Below are 21,678 nucleotides of genomic sequence, written 5' to 3'. Positions count from 1 at the left end.
CATATTGATAGGTATTCACATGTCAATATGTAGTTTCAATGTGTTAATAGACTACTTATGGATCACTACATACTGATAAGTTTTACACACAAAATACCACAAAATAGTAAGTAACACTACATATTGAGATGGAGGTATTCAGATACTACATACCTATATTGACAGGTTTTTCACATGTCAATATGTAGTTTCAATATGTTAATATGCTACTTATTGACCACTACATATTTTTATGTAATTACTCCTGTAATTGTTTTTTTTCTGTAATTACTTCTGTAATCAGCAATTTTTCTTCTAGGGATTTGTATGCAGTACATATTGATATGTCCTCAAAACAGAAAAATAGAAATGAAAAATGAATGACTTAAAACTGAAGAAGTAGAGAAGGATTTGTTTTGAACCATTTACTTGTAATTCTTCCAAAGAGAAGCAACATCCAATTGAATCTGGTAGAGACTTCAACTGCATCATCAAATAATCCTCATTAACTACAACAAGTATTAGACATATATGAGCCAAAACACAATAATCCAGTATTAAACAGTTATGAGTAACAGGAAAACGAATCATAAAATCAGATCCAAAATGAATCTCCATCAGAACAACTATGTCAATCTTATACGATTTTTCGTTTAGATCTGATTTTTTTTCAGTTGATTTTGTGATGGTTTCAACGGATTTTTGTAATGATTTCATCAAACCTAGGGTTTTGTCGTTGATTTTTCTTTTGTTTGTTGATGACCTATTAAGAAGATCACTTGAATACGATGAGGTAGAAAAAAAATGAGAGGAAGTAACAGGGAAAAGTTGTTTAATGGAAGAATTGCAGAGAGAGGTTGGTTCTTTAGTATTCACACGTATAATAAAAAGGGTACTCGAGTCTTTTTGCAAAGACCAGAACTTTTTTGGACCTCCTATTAAATGTTTTTTCTGGATGGACTACAGACTAACCAGGGTCGGATTTTATGGACTAAACACGAAATTCCTCTAATCTTATTTGCCCATGAGATGGGGAACAAGGCTATACAAAATTAATACATTCTAATATCCAACTAACCAAAAACTGGACAATTAAGATCATCTATCGAGTGCGAGTCCTTGGCTTATAGTACAATCCTAATTAGTAAGACAGGTTAAAGATTGTAGAGTCTTGTAGTTTACTGAGTCAGACCGACAAAAAAAAACTATTGGGCAAGATATAGCGTAAGAACAACTGTTCTCAGCAACTTCACACCTTCTGAGAGAGAAAGAGAAAGAGACATTAACAAACTTTCATGAAAGTGATCCACTGGAGCAGTTACCATCTGCTCCTAAAATACATCAAAGTCACGTTCGAAGTTTGCCTGCATAAATGCTACCTAATAAACCAGATATTAAAAGTAAACTAAACTAGGAATCGGGTGCAAATTCAGACAATGACTCATCCTTGATCAAATCAGACACAAATGAGCCGTGTTTTAAATATTTTATTTCACACCAGCCTAACAGAAGACATCATGGTGCCTTACACGAGAAATGTGGTGACCAATGTACCTACTTGGCTAGTTCAAGATCGTTCTTTTGTTTTTTGAGAGAAAAAAAACATTTTGGAAACTGGGATCTCTAGTATGAAGCTTTGGCCAATAAATCAGACTGTGCCGGAGAGTTAATACAACAAATTGTACAGAAGAAAGACAGGCGTAAAGATGGTAATACCTGCCCTGCATTTAAGAAATTTCCTGAAGGATTATCCGGCAATTTATTTTGGCGCTTCACCACCTGCAATTAGACAGGATCATGAGCAGGTAAAAATCCATGTGATATCCTTTCAGAAACCTGGCAATTACTCAACAATGAGTACAAATACTGCTATTGGGGTTGTGCAATGCACTTACCTCTTTCAAACTAGCGGAAACTGCGGGGTCGTTGAGTCCCCTGACTTATTAAAGGTTACTACAGATACCCCAACATCAATTTACTATGAGTGGCGAACTATCAGATTTCACGTGATTCAACAAACACTGAAGTCGTCCTTGGGGGCACGGTAAAGCTCCCAGTGAAGGCATTATAGTTTGAGTTTTTTACTACCTCATCACCAGACATCAACTGCGAATATTCCAACACAAAAGTTCTTGAATGCTTAAAAACATATTTGCTTTGGTCAAACTTTTCACCTATAATAAATAACTCCATCATTTCTTTTGAATTCTAATAGATTAACCATGATGTCACCTGTATGGGATGTAGATCAAGAGTTCTTGTACGAAGAGCAGGACTTGTAAATGTGACCTCCCTTGGGCTTGCATTGAAGGCCACAACAATGTAAGAGTAGCTGTTGGGATCAAAAGAAATGCAACAGCATTAATAACAAATAGTAAATGATTATGCTAAACAGAGAAGTCAATCTTACGGATAAATTAACTGACTTTGGATCTAATTGGGTTAAACCCGGTCTGCCTTTATGACTGTCTTCAATGCTCATTACTATGATCCCGGGAACTGACGATGGACCCGTATTGTGAAAATGTACCCTTTCCTGAAAAAAAAAAAAGGACAACACCAAGGTGAATAAACCTAAAAAGATTCTATCATTGCTGTAAATCAGCTCAATACATGCTTCAAAAAAAAAAAAAAAAAAACTCAATACAACTCAAAGTTTGTATAAATTTTTAGCTCGTTTCCTAGCTCATTCCAAATCGGTTCTTAGGAACTTTAGCCATGCTTGATCTCTAATGTTTTTGATTCGTACAGTTCGTGACTGGCTTGTATGTTATCTCGAGACAGCTCAATTTAGCTTTCTCGGGCTTTTGTTAATTATCAGCTCATATTACTTGAAAATTTCAATTTTAGAAGTTAGTATTGAATTTTAGCCAAGCTTTATCGGTTCTTAGGGACTTCAACCAAGTTTAGACTCTAATGTTTTGGTTCGTACAGTTCGTGAATGGCTAGTATGTTATCTCGAGACAGCTCAAATTACTTGGTATTGAATTTTTAGTTGATTATATTTATCTTGGGCAAGCTTTAAGCATAAATCTCCAGCTAAAAGATTCTCCAAGATTTAGCTTGAACTATAAAATTTAAATCCAGGCCATGTTGGCGGCTTTGATTCTTTATCCCCATGCAGTACACTTATTCACATAGGGTTTAATTCAGCTTGCTTTATACTAACATGTTGCGTAGCCACTCATTATCAATTTTGCTGGCACCTTATGACACCACATCCCTCTAGATGGAACTGATAATGAAACTATATGTGGCTATTTCATATTTTCTTACGGACGAAGCCGGATAGTTGTTCTAGTGATGAATTTAATGATCAGACAGGCTAGAGTATGACTGACTTTTGTTTTTCAAACTTTGAAGCAGGTGGAACTTCTGATGTATTTCTTCGTATCGCTGCTGAGGGTAGGCTCATGAGTCAGAGTGACCAGGAAGCCGTGGGCCCAAATTCCAATGCTTAAGTTATGGAGTGGTTTGTGTAACTCCAATGATCAGAGGAACATCCAAGATACTTTTTTGTGCCTAATATCTAAGAGTAAGTGAGATTTGTGTGAACAGAAATATGAATTATCTAATATTATCTTCAAAATAGGACAACAAAACAAAAGCAGATTAATCACGAAACAGCTAACCTGGATTTCATTTCCTGTCCGCAAACGGAAAAGAAGTGAAGAGTACCGAATCCTCAACAAGTTCAAGTAATTTTCCACTGCAGCGAGAATATGACTCTTTTTAGGCTTAAAAGAGGGATCTGCCAATCTTGGTTTAATCCTAAAAAAAAAAGATGCAAATGCTGGTCAAAGACACCCAAATCTTTAGTAGACTACGATGAAGTAGACCTGATTCACATCTTTGTGCTGAAGGAGTTCATACAGCCCCAAATGCCAAATGCAATTCCAAGATAATAAGCAACCAATTACAATCAATGTTAAAAAACACACACATGATGAACGGACTGGAGTACATAAGCTAGTAATCCACACAAACAAGCGACTGAAAATAGCGAACGCTTACAGGGGCCAGCTTCTCTCGTTTTTCCCTTTGGGAGGAAGGCCAACAGCCCAGTTGTTTGTCTCATAGCTGAAATCCAGCCTGAAACAGACAAAAAGTACTGATAATCAGAGACAAACAAGCCAGAGACAGCTGCAGAGAAGTCCCACTGGCCACTGGTATACTGTTAAGAAAGGTTTAATTTTTGATGAAATCCGTGTATTATGTTACCATGGGCATCTTTGTCATGATCAAGATATATTATCCAGGAAGAGGCACACCAAAAATTATTTTAGGAGTACTTTATAGGATGACATTAGTACCATAGATAATAGGGTACCTGTTGAACCAATCACCAGAATTGTACGAATCGCGATCAAGAGATTTTGAACGTAACATCTCATCGCCACAATGGAAGAATGGTATTCCCTAGAACAGAAATTTTATTAAATAATATATGTAATATCTTGTTCTACTTTATAAATAATTAAATTAAATTGAGCAACTACTGCCAAAAAAAAAAAAAAAGAGACATGCGAAAGTGCAATTATACTTGTTGCTAAATGATTTAGCCTGCACCTCTCATCTATAGAAATGTCCATAGGTGTCTGAAGTAATTGAAACAAAAAAAGGTATAAATACCAAGCCAAGAAAGACAATCCAAATATTAATTTTAAAGGAGCCATAAAAGAACAGTAAGCACACCTTTAAGCTTATGATGTCAAACAATGTTTCATTGTCATGAGCAGAGACATAATTAACCTGGAAAGTACAAAAACCAAAGTGTTTTGGTGTAACCGTGTAAGAGATTGGATTACATTAATAGAAACTCGTTCTACCGCCAATTTAAAAAAAGTATACAGAGATTGGTAAAGAACTACAAATGTTAGTTTCACAACTTTCACTTAAATATTTGATTAGGACAGGGAAAAAGAAGAAATAGTGGGTTTGTCCTCACAGTTTCTGAAGGACATAGAGCATAAGCAACGGGTGATCCATCATGAGTTAGAACTTCAGATCCCTTAACCTAAGCAAGAAAATTACCAGATTACGTCAATTGAAAATACCTGTATTTTACAGAAAAGTAGCATTATCTCATTAAGATTCGAATGATTTCCATAAAACAGAAACTATCGGTTGAAATCTGATTGCTTTACCTCTTCTCCTTGATGACTGGTTAAAACAAAATCCCTCAAGTTTCCAGCCATTGCGACCTGAGTCATGCAAAGAAATTTCAAAAAGGTGGTAAATTGCAAGTAAAACCTGTCAAAGATCAAAAGAATTTATTTTTTTTAAACTAATTTGTTTAGTTTTGTTCATTCAACAAGTTTACTTTGCTGAGGAATGTAAAAAATTGTGAGATTGTGGGATAACGCTTTGCATCAGAACTTGAAACTTCTCATCAAAATGGATTATAAAAATTCACCTGGATGTGGTCCTGGGATGCTGAGAGCATTTTTTCTACAACAATCTTCGCACCGTGGTCATGTCCATTAGGCTGTAAAAGAAGCAGAAGAAAAGCTATGTATTGACAAGCATATGACATGAACAAGATGAGCAAATTGGATAACATGATGTTCACAAAACTGCTACACTTTTAAGTTTTAACAAACTCAAAGTACTGCTACAAAACCTACAAACAAGTTCAAAGCGGTGATATAAGGTATGACCAGAGCAGAACAAAGTCTCCTGTAAACTAGTTGTTAAGAGATATGAAAGATCATATCAAAATGTATGTGGGTTATTAAAATTAGATACCCCACGAAATAAAACATTCAAAAATTAACCAATGCCACAAACTCTTCCCAGTTACGTTTGTAAGTTTCTTCATCAGATTCACGAGAATCCCATAAAATAGTCGTCTAGTTAATCTGAAAGCTCGAACTATTTTTGTGGCCATACTGTTGATTAAGTTCTATAATGCTTATAGTCATCAATTCATATCAGCAATAGACCATATAGCAATGTTCAAGAAAACAATGTTTTTATATAAGTTGTAACCAATAAACTGAAAGTTCATTAATAAGATATTTTCACCTGGAAAGATAGACCAGTCATGAAGCCTTGTTGTAGCGGGTGACCAAAAGGAGATCCACCAATTACGGCGTCTCGCATCCGATCATTGAAGCTGAAAAGACATATTCTAACATTTAGAAGAAAAAAACACATGATGTGAAAATGTTCTAACACCCATATTCTGAATCTGAGACACAAACTGCTATTTTTGAGGCAACTAAACTAATACTTAGATATTTCTCACTAGACTGAGTCAACAACTAGACTATTAAATTCAACTTTTCAAAAGCAGTACAGTACGCCCAACTCATTGGCCATCATATGCCATGATATGACTAGGATGAACCAGAGCATTCATCTTAGCACTTTATATCCAGAACGACTTAGTGTACAGCCTTCAATTTCCTGTGTCGACGTATTTACAGACCAAGTTCATGCCTTTGCTCATCTTAGCAATTTATATCCAGAACGACCTAGTGTACAGCCTTCAATTTCCTATGTCGGCGTATTTACAGACCGAGTTCATGCCTTTGATAAATGTTGCCTTCCAATACTGGTCCCACAAATGTTGAACTGTGATGCATTGCCCATTTTTAGATACTTCACCAAAGTCCCATCCTTCTCCATATCTGACAAAAGAAGCTTATGAGCCAACTCGATGTGATCCAAAAGAAAAAAAGATTAGATAGAAGATATATAGGCAGCCCAGAACCATATAAAATGTGTGCAAGGTGTATCTGAATAACAGGTGCAACCTTACATATAGATCTTAGTGCCATCCACTCCACTTTGGTCTTTTGTTAGGCTGCAGAGAGCACTTTGTGCCTTTAGCTGTGATACCCAAGCACACAAGAGGACACGTTAGCCTTTTTTAATCCATGCAACACCAGGTTTATCATGCATATTAATATATATTAAATATAGGTTTTTGAGTTCTAAATCAAAGTAATATCTTATTAAACAAACAACTTCTGGTTGCTGTTTCAAAAATTTACAGAGTGGAAATACCGCTGAAAGATATTCTTTTTGAAGAACAGATGCTGAACCAAAAAGAAAAAATTACTTAAAAATGAGAAATTGTCCTCATACGACAAGTGGTAATGCACCAGTAAACGCTAACCAGCATCAATCTTTGTGAAAATTTCATCGGAGAGTTCTTTTTCAGCACTTCTTATATATATCAGCCAAAGAATTACACTTACCATGGTTCTTTTCATTATATGCCCCATGAGATCGAAGCGGAACCCATCAACCTGATAATAGTCATGCATACGAATTAAGTCCATTTACTTATTCAAAATCTAGAAATTACTAACAACCATGACAGCAGCCAAAATAAAGGTGAAGAAAAAAAGGTTCCTACTAGCATGAAATTCTATCTACCGTGTGAATGTCACGAAAACCTACATGCAGAACAAGACTATTTACCAATATCTACCATAAGGTTTGCACCTATATCGACTATGGAAGTGCTTCTACTCATCAACCAAATTTTTGCTCTTTTCGAAGCAATGGATTCACCTTGTAATCAACTGCCCAGCATAGAATATCATCAACTATCAGGCGCTCTACCATAAAATGCTCACTGGCAGTATTGTTTACACATGTGCTGTTCTCAATATACCCATCAAAGTTCCTTCGCAGATAGTATCCTGGAACAACCTATAAAAGAAAACATGTTAGTAACTAATCTTGAAAACAGAAAAAAATGTGGTTTACTGACAACATGCCACAAACTCTCTCGATAGAAGCACAACTAAAATAATTAAAGTGTGACCTTGTCAAGCACAGAGTTGTCACCATGCGGTCCACTTCCATGCAAATGATTATACACAACATCCAAAACAACACGAAGTCCAATGCGATTAAGGGACTGCAATTAAGATGAAAACAGAGATGGAAGAATAAATATTATTATATAAAACCAACTATATAAAGAAAGTATAAAGTATTACGAATCTACAGCTCTCATGGTAAAAAAGAAAACAACATACAGCACATTAGACACAAAAGCAGCACCTGAACCATCTTTCGGAACTCAAGAATACGACATGAACCATTCGGGTTGGTAGCATAGCTACCCTTAGAGCATCCACAATCACGATCATAATTAAGGACTATACCCAAATTTGGTCAGGATTGGAAGCGTAGTGGAACAGACTATAAGCATATTTGGTCTGGATTTTTAGGGTTTGAGACTAAAACTAGTCATCAACCCAGACCAAACCCAAGTATAGTGGGACGAAGATATAATGAGCGTATGGTTTAAGCGTAAGTATAAGGGCCGCTTGACAGTGGGGCGTTTATTAAAAGGGCGCTTGAGATGGGGCGGTGATATAAAGGGCGCTTGATTGAGGCGAGAGTATTATCAGCGCCTGATTGGGGCGAGAGTATTATTAGCGCCTCACATCAAGCGCATATACTATCACCGCCCAACATATACAATAATTACTCCCCCAACAAGACGTTTGCTATAAGTCCGCCTGCTGATCGGGCGTAGTATTTCATTTCCGTCTGCTGATTGGGCGTAGTCTTTCATTTCCGTCTGTTGCCAGGCGTTCAAAATACATTCGTCCCATACATACGCCCACAATACCAACGCCTGACCATTGTACGCTCATTGTATATCCGTTCCATTTCATACGTTGTTATTTTGTTCGCCTGACTAAATTTTAGTCTTTCACCACTACGCTTGACCTCTGAAAATGCCAAATAAATTTAGCTTTTGGTATGGCGTTTGGTCTTTAGTCCCGTTTATGATTGTGGTTGCTCTTAGGAACTCCCCAAAGCGCAGGGTTATACCTGGTTAAGAATGTCACAAACAATTTGTCAATCAGCAATCAGCATACTGATAAAATTATTATTCACTAGTTTCACAAAATGTATACAAAGTTTAAAAAATATCCTATCTTACCCCCAATTAAAACCGTCCTCGTCTTGGATTGCTGTAACTTGAGCTTGTTGCTCATCAGAATCTGGAGGAAGCGTTGCTAAACTCTCCATGTCTGTACGTGTTTGCTGATTGATCACAGAAAAGATAACAAAGAGAAGGACTTTAACCGGTATCTTTTTGCAATAGCAGATTGAGAAAAGGCCAAAAGGGCTATAAGAACTAAGACGAAAGCATGGAAATGAACTTGTTACATTTCAAAGAATGAGGCATAGTAACAGTAAAAAAAAGATTTACTAGCATAGTAGCATTCTGTTGAGAAAGTTAAGGTGAACAAGTTCAGATTTTAGAAAAATATATTTATATTGAACCCCAAAGTTGTCTATAAGTAGTTGATACCAATCCATGCCAGAGAGAAAGAAAAAAAACATGAACGTATGATGGTCAACGAGTGCGAATAAAAGATAACATCATGTATAAGATAGATGCGTGAAAGTTGACCAGTAAAACATATATGATGTATACCGTATACCTCTTAATATTTCATAATATCCATTAATACCTAATTGAACATTGCACAGAACTTATTGGTAACAAAACCTTACCTACAAACTTCCATTTCTCCTTTTCATCAGCTACATCAGCGAACTGGAAGGTTGGCAGCAGATGCAAATGAGTAAGACCAGCACTTTGAAGTTTCTTCAGATGACGAATACCAGCTGAATCCTGCGAAAACAGAATGTTTTTGTTTCACTTAGTAATTTGTACTGTGCTAGTACGATTTGTAATTAAGAGAACTGGAAGTTGATCGAAAGCAAGTAACTCTGCCGTAGCAGCCTCTAATTACTTCAATAAAGTCATCTAGTTTCTCAAAAGGAAGTTCATTACAGTTTTAAAGCAAAACAGAGAGAGAAGGGAATCCTAAGCTAGAACGAACGAGGACTCAACACCTGTCCCACTCACAACTAACGCCCACAGTTAGCAACGGCCAATCAGGGCTTAGGATAAAGGAAGACAAGGAATTATTAGGGCACCCACAGTACAAGGCATTCAATAGTACTAGGCACATGACAAACACTCCCTCCATAAGAAAAACCTTGTCCTCAAGGTTTGGACTTTGGAAAGTGATGAGCTATGTGCTTGGAGTCTTCCCAAGTAGCATCTGCCTCAGTAGCATTTGTCCATTTGATGAGCAGTTGTGGAACAGAAACACCTCCTCTGATGATAGTCCTTGTGTCTAAAACAGCTGCAGGTATTACCAGAATTTGGCCATCTGTGTCAAGAGTAGGCAGTGTATGGAGAGGAGTTGTTGAGTTACCTAGTTGCTTCTTAAGTTGTGACACATGAAAGACATGATGGATTCTTGCTTCAGGTGGAAGAGCTAGCTTGTATGCCACAGTGCCAATTCTCTGTAGGACGGTGAAGGGACCATAAAACCTAGCTGCTAGCTTCAAGTTCCTTCTGAGGGCTACAGTAGCTTGCCTATATGGTTACAGCTTGAGGTAAACCTTGTCCCCTATCTCAAACACTCTTTAAGTCCTCTTCAAGTCACCAAAGAACTTCATTCTTTCTTGAGCATTGTGGAGGTTGTCCTTGAGAAGAGAAAGAATATCAGCTCTTTGCTTCATGTAATCTGCTACATCAGTGATTGTAGAAGTGGCAGAAGAGGGAAAAGCCAAGTGTGGAGGTACATATCCATACAGAGCCTGGAAGGGACTCATTTTCAAGCTTGTGTGGAATGTGGAGTTGTACCACCATTCTGCCAAGGGAAGCCAGCTGTGCCATTTTTTGGGTTGGTGACTGCACATGCACCTTAAGTATGTTTCTAGACAAGAGTTGACCCTCTCAGTCTGCCCATCAGTTTGGGGGTGATAAGCAGTACTCAAATTCAGCTGAGTCCCTAGATCTTTGAAGAGGTCCTGCCAAAAGTGACTTGTGAAGATCTTGTCTCTGTCAGATGTAATGGAGCCTGGTAAGCCATGGAGCTTGAACACAGTGGAGATGAACTCTCTAGCTACAGAAGAAGCTGTGTAGGGGTGATGCAGACCAATGAAATGGCTGTACTTGGTCAATCTGTCAACAACCACCAATATGACAGACTTCCTTTCACTCATTGGTAGACCCTCAATGAAATCCATTGATATATGCTGCCAGGCATGATATGGAATTGGTAAGGGTTGGAGTAGTCCAGCATTGAAATTGTGATCCACCTTGTGTCTTTGACATATATCACAGGAGGAGATAAAGGACAAAATCTCCCTCTTCATAGCAGGCCAGAAGAAATGAGCTTTAGCTCTATTGTAAGTGGCTTGCATACCTGAGTGACCTCCCACAGCTGATGCATGCAGAGACTCCAAAATGTGAGACTGTGTGTTTGCTGAGCTGCCAACATATAATCTTGCTTTGTATCTCAAGATGCCATCCTTGTAAGAGTAGTTATTATGTGCCTCAGGGGTGAGAAGGAGCTGAGTTATAATATTTTGTACCTTGTTGTTAGATACATAGCTTGCAAGAATGTCATGAGTCCATGTTGGAGTGGATGCTGTAAGTGATTGGCATTGTAAAGTGTCATGTTGTCTCCTTGAAAGGGCATCAGCCACCCTGTTTTCAGAACCCTTTTTGTAGTGGATCACATAGTCAAAGCCTAGTAACTTAATGAGCCATTTTTGTTGTAGCATGGTGGAAATTTTCTGCTCCAAAAGATATTGTATACTCTGGTGATCTGTTTTGATGATAAATTGGGAGCCTTGAAGATATTGTTTCCATCTTGTAATAGCCTGCCCAATTGCCAAGAGCTCTTTTTCATAAGTAGATAAAGCTGCAGCTCTTGGGCCAAGGGGTTTGCTGTAAAAGGCAATGGCTCTATGATCTTGCATTAGTACATCTCCAATCCCTGAGTCACAAGCATCAGTTTCCAAGGTAAACTGTTTGTTGAAATCAGGTAATGCAAGTACAGGTGTAGTGGTCATTGCCAATTTGAGAGCATTAAAAGCAGTCTTGACAGCAGGAGACAAATGATAGGAGTTCTTCCTCAACAAATCAGTTAAGGGTCTGCTGATGATACCATAATTCTTCACAAACTTCCTATAGTATCCAGTAAGACCTAAAAACCCTCTCAGCCCTGTAATGTTGGTGGGAATAGGCCAGTCCACCATGGCTGAGATTTTGGCTGGGTCAGCCATAACTCCATTGCCTGTAATGATGTGGCCTAAGTATTCAATCTCAGGCTGCCCAAATGAGCATTTAGAAATGTTGGCAGTTAACTGGTTGGCCCTGAGAATGTCCAATGTGGTTTGGAGGTGAATTAAGTGGGAATCCATGGTTGGACTGTAAACCAATATATCATCAGAAAACACAAGTATAAATGATCTGAGGTGATCTTGAAAAATGTGATTCATGAGAGCTTGAAATGTAGCAGGAGCATTAGTGAGGACAAATGGCATAACCTTGAATTCAAAATGCCCATGGTGAGTCCTGAAGGCAGTCTTGTGTATATAAGAAGGGGAGACTCTAATTTGATGGTATCCTGACTTAAGATCAATCTTGGTAAAAAAATTGGATCCATGCAGTTCATCTAGGAGCTCATCAATGACAAAAATGGGAAATTTATCCTTGATGGTGAGACTGTTGAGTTTCCTATAGTCTACACAGAACCTCCAAGAGTTGTCTTTCTTCTTGACAAGGAGAATATGAGAGGCAAAAGGGTTGTTACTTGGTTAAATTATACCAGTCTGCAACATTTCCTTGACTAAGCTTTCTACCACTGCCTTCTTCAAATAGGGGGACCTGTAAGGCCTGAGGTTAACTGGTTCTGAGTTTGGTTTCAATGGTATTTTATGGTCTAGGACCCTTGTAGGAGGGAGTTTTGTTGGCACATCAAAGACATCCTTGTATTGAGTTAACAAGGAAGAAATTTGGGGTGGTGGTGAGGGAGGAGGTTGAGAAGAGATGGAAAATAATTGGCCTACCAACCCATGTGAGTGTTTTTGAAGGAATTTCTTCACTGCTGAACCACTCATCATGCTAAGTGAAGTTTTTTGTGGAGCTTCAGTAAGATTAAGCTTTTTACCCCCTGTATTTGAATGTAATGCAAAGCTTGGAAAGATTGAATAATACATCACCCAAATTTCTGAGCCATTCAGCCCCCAAAACAATGTCACAACCTCCCAATGGAATTAGTCTTAAGTCCCCACAGAATTTATGTCCCTGCATTGACCAATTAAGTTGAGAACAGATACCTGAGCTTATTGTTTTCTCCCCATTGGCCACAGTCACTAGTAAGATAGCAGTGTGGGTAATTGGACATTGGAGTTCCTTTGCCAGAGCACTGTCAATGAAACGGTTAGTGCTACCTGTATCAATGAGGATAGAGATGGGATTCTTGTGCAGTATACCAGGAATTCTAATGGTATCAGCAGATACAGTCCCTGTCAAGGCATGCAAAGAAATCTCCATAACACTTTCTACAGCAGGTGCTTCCTCTGTGTCCATAATTAACTCATCCTCTTGCTCTGAACTGCCTGAAGGTTCTTCACCAATCAATACACAAATATATTGTTTCTTGCAAATGTGACCTCTTCTATAATAATCATCACAATTGAAACATAGTCCTTGGGCCTTCCTGGCTTGCACTTGTTCAGGTGTAAGTTTTTTAAGTGGAATGGTGGTATTAGACTTTGGAACTGGTGGAGTAGGAGCTGGGTGAGGAGGGGGTGTTGAGGTGAAGGAGGTTGAATTGAAGGGCCTGCTAGAGTTAGAGGGTGTATGAATTTGTTTTTGTGGGTACTTGGTCACCCTATGCTGTAAGCTCAGTGTTTGTTCTTGCATTCTAGCAAGGGAAAAAGCATTTAACAATGTTTGTGGGTTAAACATGAGTACTGAACCCCTTAGTTATTCCTTTAGGCCACCAATGAAACTAGCTATAAAGTAAGTTTCAGGGAATTGTGGGTGAACACTCAATAACAATGCCTTCAAATATTCAAATTCTTCAAAATAAGCCTTAACTGTAGTCAACTGAACCAACTTATTGAATAAGCCCATAATATTATCATGAGCTGGGTTCTCAAAACGAGCACAAAGATTTTCACAAAAGCATTTCCAAAAAATATGAGGTTGAGTAATACAGAGATTGTCATTCCACTTAGTTGCTTTGCCATCCAGATGAATAGCAGTCATTCTTGTTCGATTGACGTCTGGAACGCCTTGCATCTGAAAATAATACTCACATTTCTGTATCCAACTTTTTGGGTTCTCGCCGTCGAATCTAGGGAAATCGAGCTTAGGAATACGATGAAAGGAATGAGGGTCACGAGTGTTGGTGTGAGCAAACAAATTGTTACCTTTAGTATGATCAAAACCACCCGTAGAACCTTCTGCTTCCCCCGAATCTCGATTGTTAGAAAAAAAAATTGCTAGATGAGATTTCAAAGTCTTCTCGAATTCAGATCGAAGAGACTGCATACTCTTTTCAATCTCTATCTTCACTGTTTGTACATCCTCCTTAGTCGATGTTGTAGTGATCTTCTTTTCAATCTCTATCTTCACTGTTTGTACATCCTCCTTAGTCGATGTTGTAGTGATCTGTAAGGCTAGCTGATTAACCTTTAGATGTAAGGAATCGATTTCTCCCTGTTGTCTATTGTTAGTATCCTGTAAATCTTTGCACGTCGGAGCGACCATTGTAATTGATAGGATAGAACGGCTCTAGATACCAATTGTACTGTGCTAGTACGATTTGTAATTAAGAGAACCGGAAGTTGAACGAAAGCAAGTAACTCTACCGTAGCAGCCTCTAATTACTTCAATAAAATCATCTAGTTTCTCAAAAGGAAGTTCATTACAGTTTTAAAGCAAAACAGAGAGAGAAGGGAATCCTAAGCTAGAACGAACGAGGATTCAACACATGTCCCACTCACAACTAACGCCCACAGTTAGCAACGGCCAATCAGGGCTTAGGATAAAGGCAGACAAGGAATTATTAGGGCACCCACAGTACAAGGCATTCAATAGTACTAGGCACATGACAAACACTCCCTCCATAAGAAAAACCTTGTCCTCAAGGTTTGGACTTTGGAAAGTGATGAGCTATGTGCTTGGAGTCTTCCCAAGTAGCATCTGCCTCAGTAGCATTTGTCCATTTGATGAGCAGTTGTGGAACAGAAACACCTCTTCTGATGATAGTCCTTGTGTCTAAAACAGCTGCAGGTATTACCAGAATTTGGCCATCTGTGTCAAGAGTAGGCAGTGTATGGAGAGGAGTTGTTGAGTTACCTAGTTGCTTCTTAAGTTGTGACACATGAAAGACATGATGGATTCTTGCTTCAGGTGGAAGAGCTAGCTTGTATGCCACAGTGCCAATTCTCTGTAGGATGGTGAAAGGACCATAAAACCTAGCTGCTAGCTTCAAGTTCCTTCTGAGGGCTACAGTAGCTTGCCTATATGGTTACAGCTTGAGGTAAACCTTGTCCCCTATCTCAAACACTCTTTAAGTCCTCTTCAAGTCACCAAAGAACTTCATTCTTTCTTGAGCATTGTGGAGGTTGTCCTTGAGAAGAGAAAGAATATCAGCTCTTTGCTTCATGTAATCTGCTACATCAGTGATTGTAGAAGTGGCAGAAGAGGGAAAAGCCAAGTGTGGAGGTACATATCCATACAGAGCCTGGAAGGGACTCATTTTCAAGCTTGTGTGGAATGTGGAGTTGTACCACCATTCTGCCAAGGGAAGCCAGCTGTGCCATTTTTTGGGTTGGTGACTGCACATGCACCTTAAGTATGTTTCTAGACAAGAGTTGACCCTCTCAGTCTGCCCATCAGTTTGGGGGTGATAAGCAGTACTCAAATTCAGCTGAGTCCCTATATCTTTGAAGAGGTCCTGCCAAAAGTGACTTGTGAAGATCTTGTCTCTGTCAGATGTAATGGAGCCTGGTAAGCCATGGAGCTTGAACACAGTGGAGATGAACTCTCTAGCTACAGAAGAAGCTGTGTAGGGGTGATGCAGACCAATGAAATGGCTGTACTTGGTCAATCTGTCAACAACCACCAATATGACAGACTTCCTTTCACTCATTGGTAGACCCTCAATGAAATCCATTGATATATGCTGCCAGGCATGATATGGAATTGGTAAGGGTTGGAGTAGTCCAGCATTGAAATTGTGATCCACCTTGTGTCTTTGACATATATCACAGGAGGAGATAAAGGACAAAATCTCCCTCTTCATAGCAGGCCAGAAGAAATGAGCTTTAGCTCTATTGTAAGTGGCTTGCATACCTGAGTGACCTCCCACAGCTGATGCATGCAGAGACTCCAAAATGTGAGACTGTGTGTTTGCTGAGCTGCCAACATATAATCTTGCTTTGTATCTCAAGATGCCATCCTTGTAAGAGTAGTTATTATGTGCCTCAGGGGTGAGAAGGAGCTGAGTTATAATATTTTGTACCTTGTTGTTAGATACATAGCTTGCAAGAATGTCCTGAGTCCATGTTGGAATGGATGCTGTAAGTGATTGGCATTGTAAAGTGTCATGTTGTCTCCTTGAAAGGGCATCAACCACCCTGTTTTCAGAACCCTTTTTGTAGTGGATCACATAGTCAAAGCCTAGTAACTTAATGAGCCATTTTTGTTGTAGCATGGTGGAAATTTTCTGCTCCAAAAGATATTGTATACTCTGGTGATCTGTTTTGATGATAAATTGGGAGCCTTGAAGATATTGTTTCCATCTTGTAATAGCCTGCCCAATTGCCAAGAGCTCTTTTTCATAAGTAGATAAAGCTGCAGCTCTTGGGCCAAGGGGTTTGCTGTAAAAGGCAATGGCTCTATGATCTTGCATTAGTACATCTCCAATCCCTGAGTCACAAGCATCAGTTTCCAAGGTAAACTGTTTGTTGAAATCAGGTAATGCAAGTACAGGTGTAGTGGTCATTGCCAATTTGAGAGCATTAAAAGCAGTCTTGACAGCAGGAGACAAATGATAGGAGTTCTTCCTCAACAAATCAGTTAAGGGTCTGCTGATGATACCATAATTCTTCACAAACTTCCTATAGTATCCAGTAAGACCTAAAAACCCTCTCAGCCCTGTAATGTTGGTGGGAATAGGCCAGTCCACCATGGCTGAGATTTTGGCTGGGTCAGCCATAACTCCATTGCCTGTAATGATGTGGCCTAAGTATTCAATCTCAGGCTGCCCAAATGAGCATTTAGAAATGTTGGCAGTTAACTGGTTGGCCCTGAGCCTTTTCATTTTGGGGCACCCACAGTACAAGGCATCCAACAGTACTAGGCACATGACATAATTACATTGACTTCTTAAAACTGTTTTTCAAAACTGTACCAAACAGGCCCTAAGCCTTTTCATTTTTGAAAACAAAGTTAAGGATTTATTAAGGCTTTGTCTTCTATCTGATTTGATACTACTGTCCCCACTCACAATCGCTATTACTTGTTTAGATTTTGCTGTAAACCTCTTACATTTCTATTCCATTAATCTCCTAATGGTTCTATTGTATAAAATGAAAAGTCTAATTCCTTCATTTTCTTGCCAATCATTTGGTTACGTCTGTATTCGTAGGAAGTTGTTGTTATTTAAGAGGGAGTCAAAACAACCTCTTGCTTGATTTGCAAATATAATCAAAATGGTTTTAATTCTTTTCCTGTTTAAGTCAGTGATTTGACGTGGGTTTTTCTTTATTGATTTTCACTAGTAGAGTCAGTCTGGTTTGTGAACTAGGTGTCCTATGCATATAAAATAAAATTCTGGTTCTGAACATGGATGCATTTCCTCTATTACCTGTAAGTACATAGAGGCAGTGATTAATTTTTCGGGTTTCGAAAACATTTTCTTTTGGTACTTGTGTGTACGTGGATATGTTGAAGGTTCAGTTAGAAATGAAACATAGTTGTATAACCTTTCTCCTGCTGAATTTTCCGGCCTTTATGGCATCCCATCACTGGTGGTTATCCTGAAAAGGCTGTTCGGGGAACAGTATGGTTTGTTTACCGGAATAACTCTGACACTAGATTAGGAACCTACAATTATAGATTGGTTATGTGAGTAAAAGGTGTAAGTAATTTCTGATGATTTTGGCTGGTATGAATTTTATTATTTTATCCGTTGCATGGTTTAATTTTCGATGCACTATATTTTTTTTTGAAATTTCTACTGAGCTGTGGTTTGCTCACCCCAAATTCCTTTCCCTCTCCCCACAGAGTTTGAGGAGCAGTTAGCGCAGTAAGTGGACTTGGAAGCTTACGGCATAATACTCAAATGTTAGTATTCTCGCACGACACTACTATATGATATCACAGGGATATTGGGTATTTTTACTGATTATCATTTTATCATTTTCTTGGATTTTGATTCAATTATTTTATTAAGAGACATCATTTCAGTTTGATTCAATTATTTTATTTAAGAGACATCATTTCAGTTTAACAATTTTTAAATAATTTCTCTTACTTTATGAGTTTTGGAATATTTTTGGTGATTATTATTTGGAACCTCTTTTATTGGAATTTAATTTGGAAAGACATTAAGTTATGCTGTCTTTATTCATTTTATAGTTGTATTCTGTTTTAATATTATTCTTAAAAAAAAAGCATGTTCCATAGTCATGTCTCAAGAATCCGGTCTTGCTAGTTGGGTTGGGATTGATCCACTGGGTCAAATCTGGCTCAATGGAAACCCGAATTTTTTTTTTGCGGACGTGACAGTCTGGTTGTGTAGCTGAGCTGAAGGTAGTATTGAAATGGAACTGATGGTGAAATTGGTGGTGACTTTGAGCAGGTGGTTTTGGTGATTGCCATGGAGCTGAGATTGCAGGAAAAAATGGAATAGGTGGAAGATGGTGTTGGTTGTGGAGCTATGGAAACTGTAGCTCAGATGAACTGGTTGCTGCGCAGGGAAGATACGTTTGCTGCTGTATTTGGTGACTGATGGCTGGTCTGCAAGTATTTTGTGGTGCAAGTGGATTTAAGAACTGGCGCTGCTGGATATGGAGTTGCAGCTAGAAACTCAAAGCAAGCAGTGTGTATGAATTACAGGGAAGACGGAGCCCGATGGCTGAGTTAGAAAAAACATAATGTGGCTCTGATGCCTGGATTAGATGGATATCTTGAACTTGAGTTAAAGCTGTAGAATTGGACTGAACTTGGTTGCATTTGAGCTGAGATGGCAAAGGTTCTGGTGGAGTTAATTGTTGCTACAAAGTGGAGTGGATGGCTTAAGTTGAGCATGCGATGGAGTTTCGGTTGCAGAATCGTTCGAGACTGGTGGAATTTTGTTGCAGTGAAACCAAGGAAGTTTGTAAGGCTGAAATGGATTGTGTGAAGTTACAGAAGAACAAGGGACTGAGCAGCAGGTGATGCTGTTAGTCAGCTAGCCATGGCTGGTGCTCTTGCTTTGAGATTATGGAGTTCAAATGCTCGGGACTGAATGGTGGTTGTGGTCAAGAAAGTAAGAAGATGCAGAGAGCTGGCTCAGGATTGCATTTCAGGAGTAGTGTGCTGCAATGAACTTCAGGTTGCAGGGGAAGTAATGCACAATGAGGGTGAAGAATGGCTTAGGCCTGTGAAAGAGAAGCTGGCAGCAGGCCAAGATGGCGCAACAGTAGTCATGGCAATGGATTATGCCATGACAACTCAACCAAGTCATCTCAGTTAGCTCACCTGAATAGATGACTCGGTTCCGACTCATGTTCTAACTGAGTTGAGTCTCTGAATCGGGTTGACTTACCAAGACGACTCGTTGACCCGACCGATTCAGTCCGTTGACCGGTGACTGGGTAGACTTTGCCGGTCACCTGGGCACTTTTCCGACCAATTTCCGGCCAACTTTTGGGACTTCCGGCGACCACTTTTGGATAAATTTTTACATGGGTTTTTCTTACACATGGGCTTGGAGGACTTTTGAAGGCTTGGCCTAATTTTGGGACAAGAAGAGCTACAAAAAGAAAAGACTTCTACAACTATTTGGATATCACGTATTATTTTCTATTTGGAGCTTTGGAGAGAACTTCTTCTAGGGTTTGCTTTCGTTTGTTTTCATCTTCTTTATTTTGTTGATTATGATTATGATGAACTCCATTATTATGAGTAACTAAATACTACTATTGGTTATGGGATAAAAGTTGATTTCTCAAATATGTTATTTGAATCTACAGATTAGTTTTGTCTCATTATTTTATTATTTTTGATTCATGGTCTATATTGTTATAGGATTTGATTGTTTGATTGGTTGAGTCCGGAATCAATCCGATTTGCATTCATCTCTAAAGCTATATTAGGGTTTTCAATAAGAAAAAGTTGTTTGTCCCTGATTTTAAGTAGCATAATTTTGGGTAGTGCTTGTAGCGATATATCCTCCTAGTCACATATGAATCATAACCTTGGTTAAATCGAATTAGTGCTTTTACACGTTTGATTGCTTTGATTAGTCTTATTCCATAAATCTTAAAGCTTTTAGGGAGTTAAACTTAATTGTGCTTTTACACTTTGGGTTACTTTCTAGGAAGAATTCACATATGCATCTTTTAATGTGGTTGTGATGAAATTACGGAATTAGCGGGATATTCTTGCGATCAAGGTATCCTAGGGATTTTAATAGATGAGAGATCAAAATATCAATTCTAGTCATTGATGAAAATACATGTTTGTGAATGATACTATCTCGTGACCAATATCTTCTCCTTATTGATTATTCAAATTATCTTTATTGCTTTCAATTATTTTATTTGCTTTGCTAAAACAACAAAAATCCCTCCTTGGTTACTTAAGAAACTAAAATTTTATAACAACAAAAGCCTCTCTACGGATTCGAACTCTTTCCTACCACATACTATATTTATTGTAGTTAAGTAAGATAGTGAAATTATTTTTGACGCCTACGACAGCGATCAATCCAAGAATCAAATAGCGGCGTAACATCAAAACCCGTTCCAAGTTGGAGACATGGTACTGAAATTTGCCGCTCAGCCTCTTTCGTCCGACTCCACAGACGAACCATACCTAGTAGCAGAAGTTATTTTGGGAGGCTACTGCAAGCTCATCAACACGGACAAGTTAGAAGGCGTAGAAATACATGCACGGTAGCTCAAACCCTTCAAAGTCTAAACAGTCACGCCACATCTTGCCTCAAAATTCTTCTTAGTATTTTCTTCAGCAATTTTTCCTTTCATGCAATATTTGTAATTCCTCCAAAATGATTGCACTGCTTGCATTCATAATTAGGGTTTCGATTTTAATTAAAAGTATCTTTCTTTCAAAAAATAATTTTTCCTGAATCTCAAAGGGAAAAGCACCGAGTAAGTTCAAACCCTCACAAAGCCATTACCCATCAATTCGAAACCAGAAAAAATCAAACCCTACAAGAAAAATATCTCATTCAAAAGTACTAAAGAGGAGAATATGCAAGGAAGAAGATCAGCAAGTGGCGGCTAAGAACATCTGGCTTCAACTTTCTTCTGACGAGGTTTCTCTACTTCTCGCGACGTGTTTCCCGGCTTGTGGCAGCTCACACTTCTACATACTCAGGCGGCATGCTACAAACATCCTGTGTAATTTGCAAAGTAAAATCCGCTAAAAGGTTGGTCAAACCCTTAACTATTGCTGTTGTTTCTCCTATTTTCAGTTACGATTGCCAACGACATACGGAGGATTTATTGTGGAAGTAGTCGTGACGCTCCAACTAGCATCATTGCTGCGTTATTTATGCTTTTTGACTTTCCATCCATTGAATCCCTCTGGGAGAATGAAAGAACTTTTTTTTCGCAGAAAGGAGTTTTAGGATTCTTTCGGGAGATTTTATTCAT

At 38.5% G+C, this 21,678-nt stretch overlaps 1 pseudogene; it reads right to left on the bottom strand.

The window, feature by feature from the left end:
* Positions 1 to 227: 227 nt before the first annotated feature.
* Positions 228 to 9,604, bottom strand: LOC113293057 (annotated as a pseudogene).
* Positions 9,605 to 21,678: the final 12,074 nt, after the last annotated feature.

The sequence above is a fragment of the Papaver somniferum genome, chromosome 7, assembly GCF_003573695.1.
Source record: "Papaver somniferum cultivar HN1 chromosome 7, ASM357369v1, whole genome shotgun sequence".
Classification (NCBI taxonomy): domain Eukaryota; kingdom Viridiplantae; phylum Streptophyta; class Magnoliopsida; order Ranunculales; family Papaveraceae; genus Papaver; species Papaver somniferum.
Note: the sequence above shows the minus strand (reverse complement) of the source record. Positions and strands in the feature narration are given on the sequence as shown.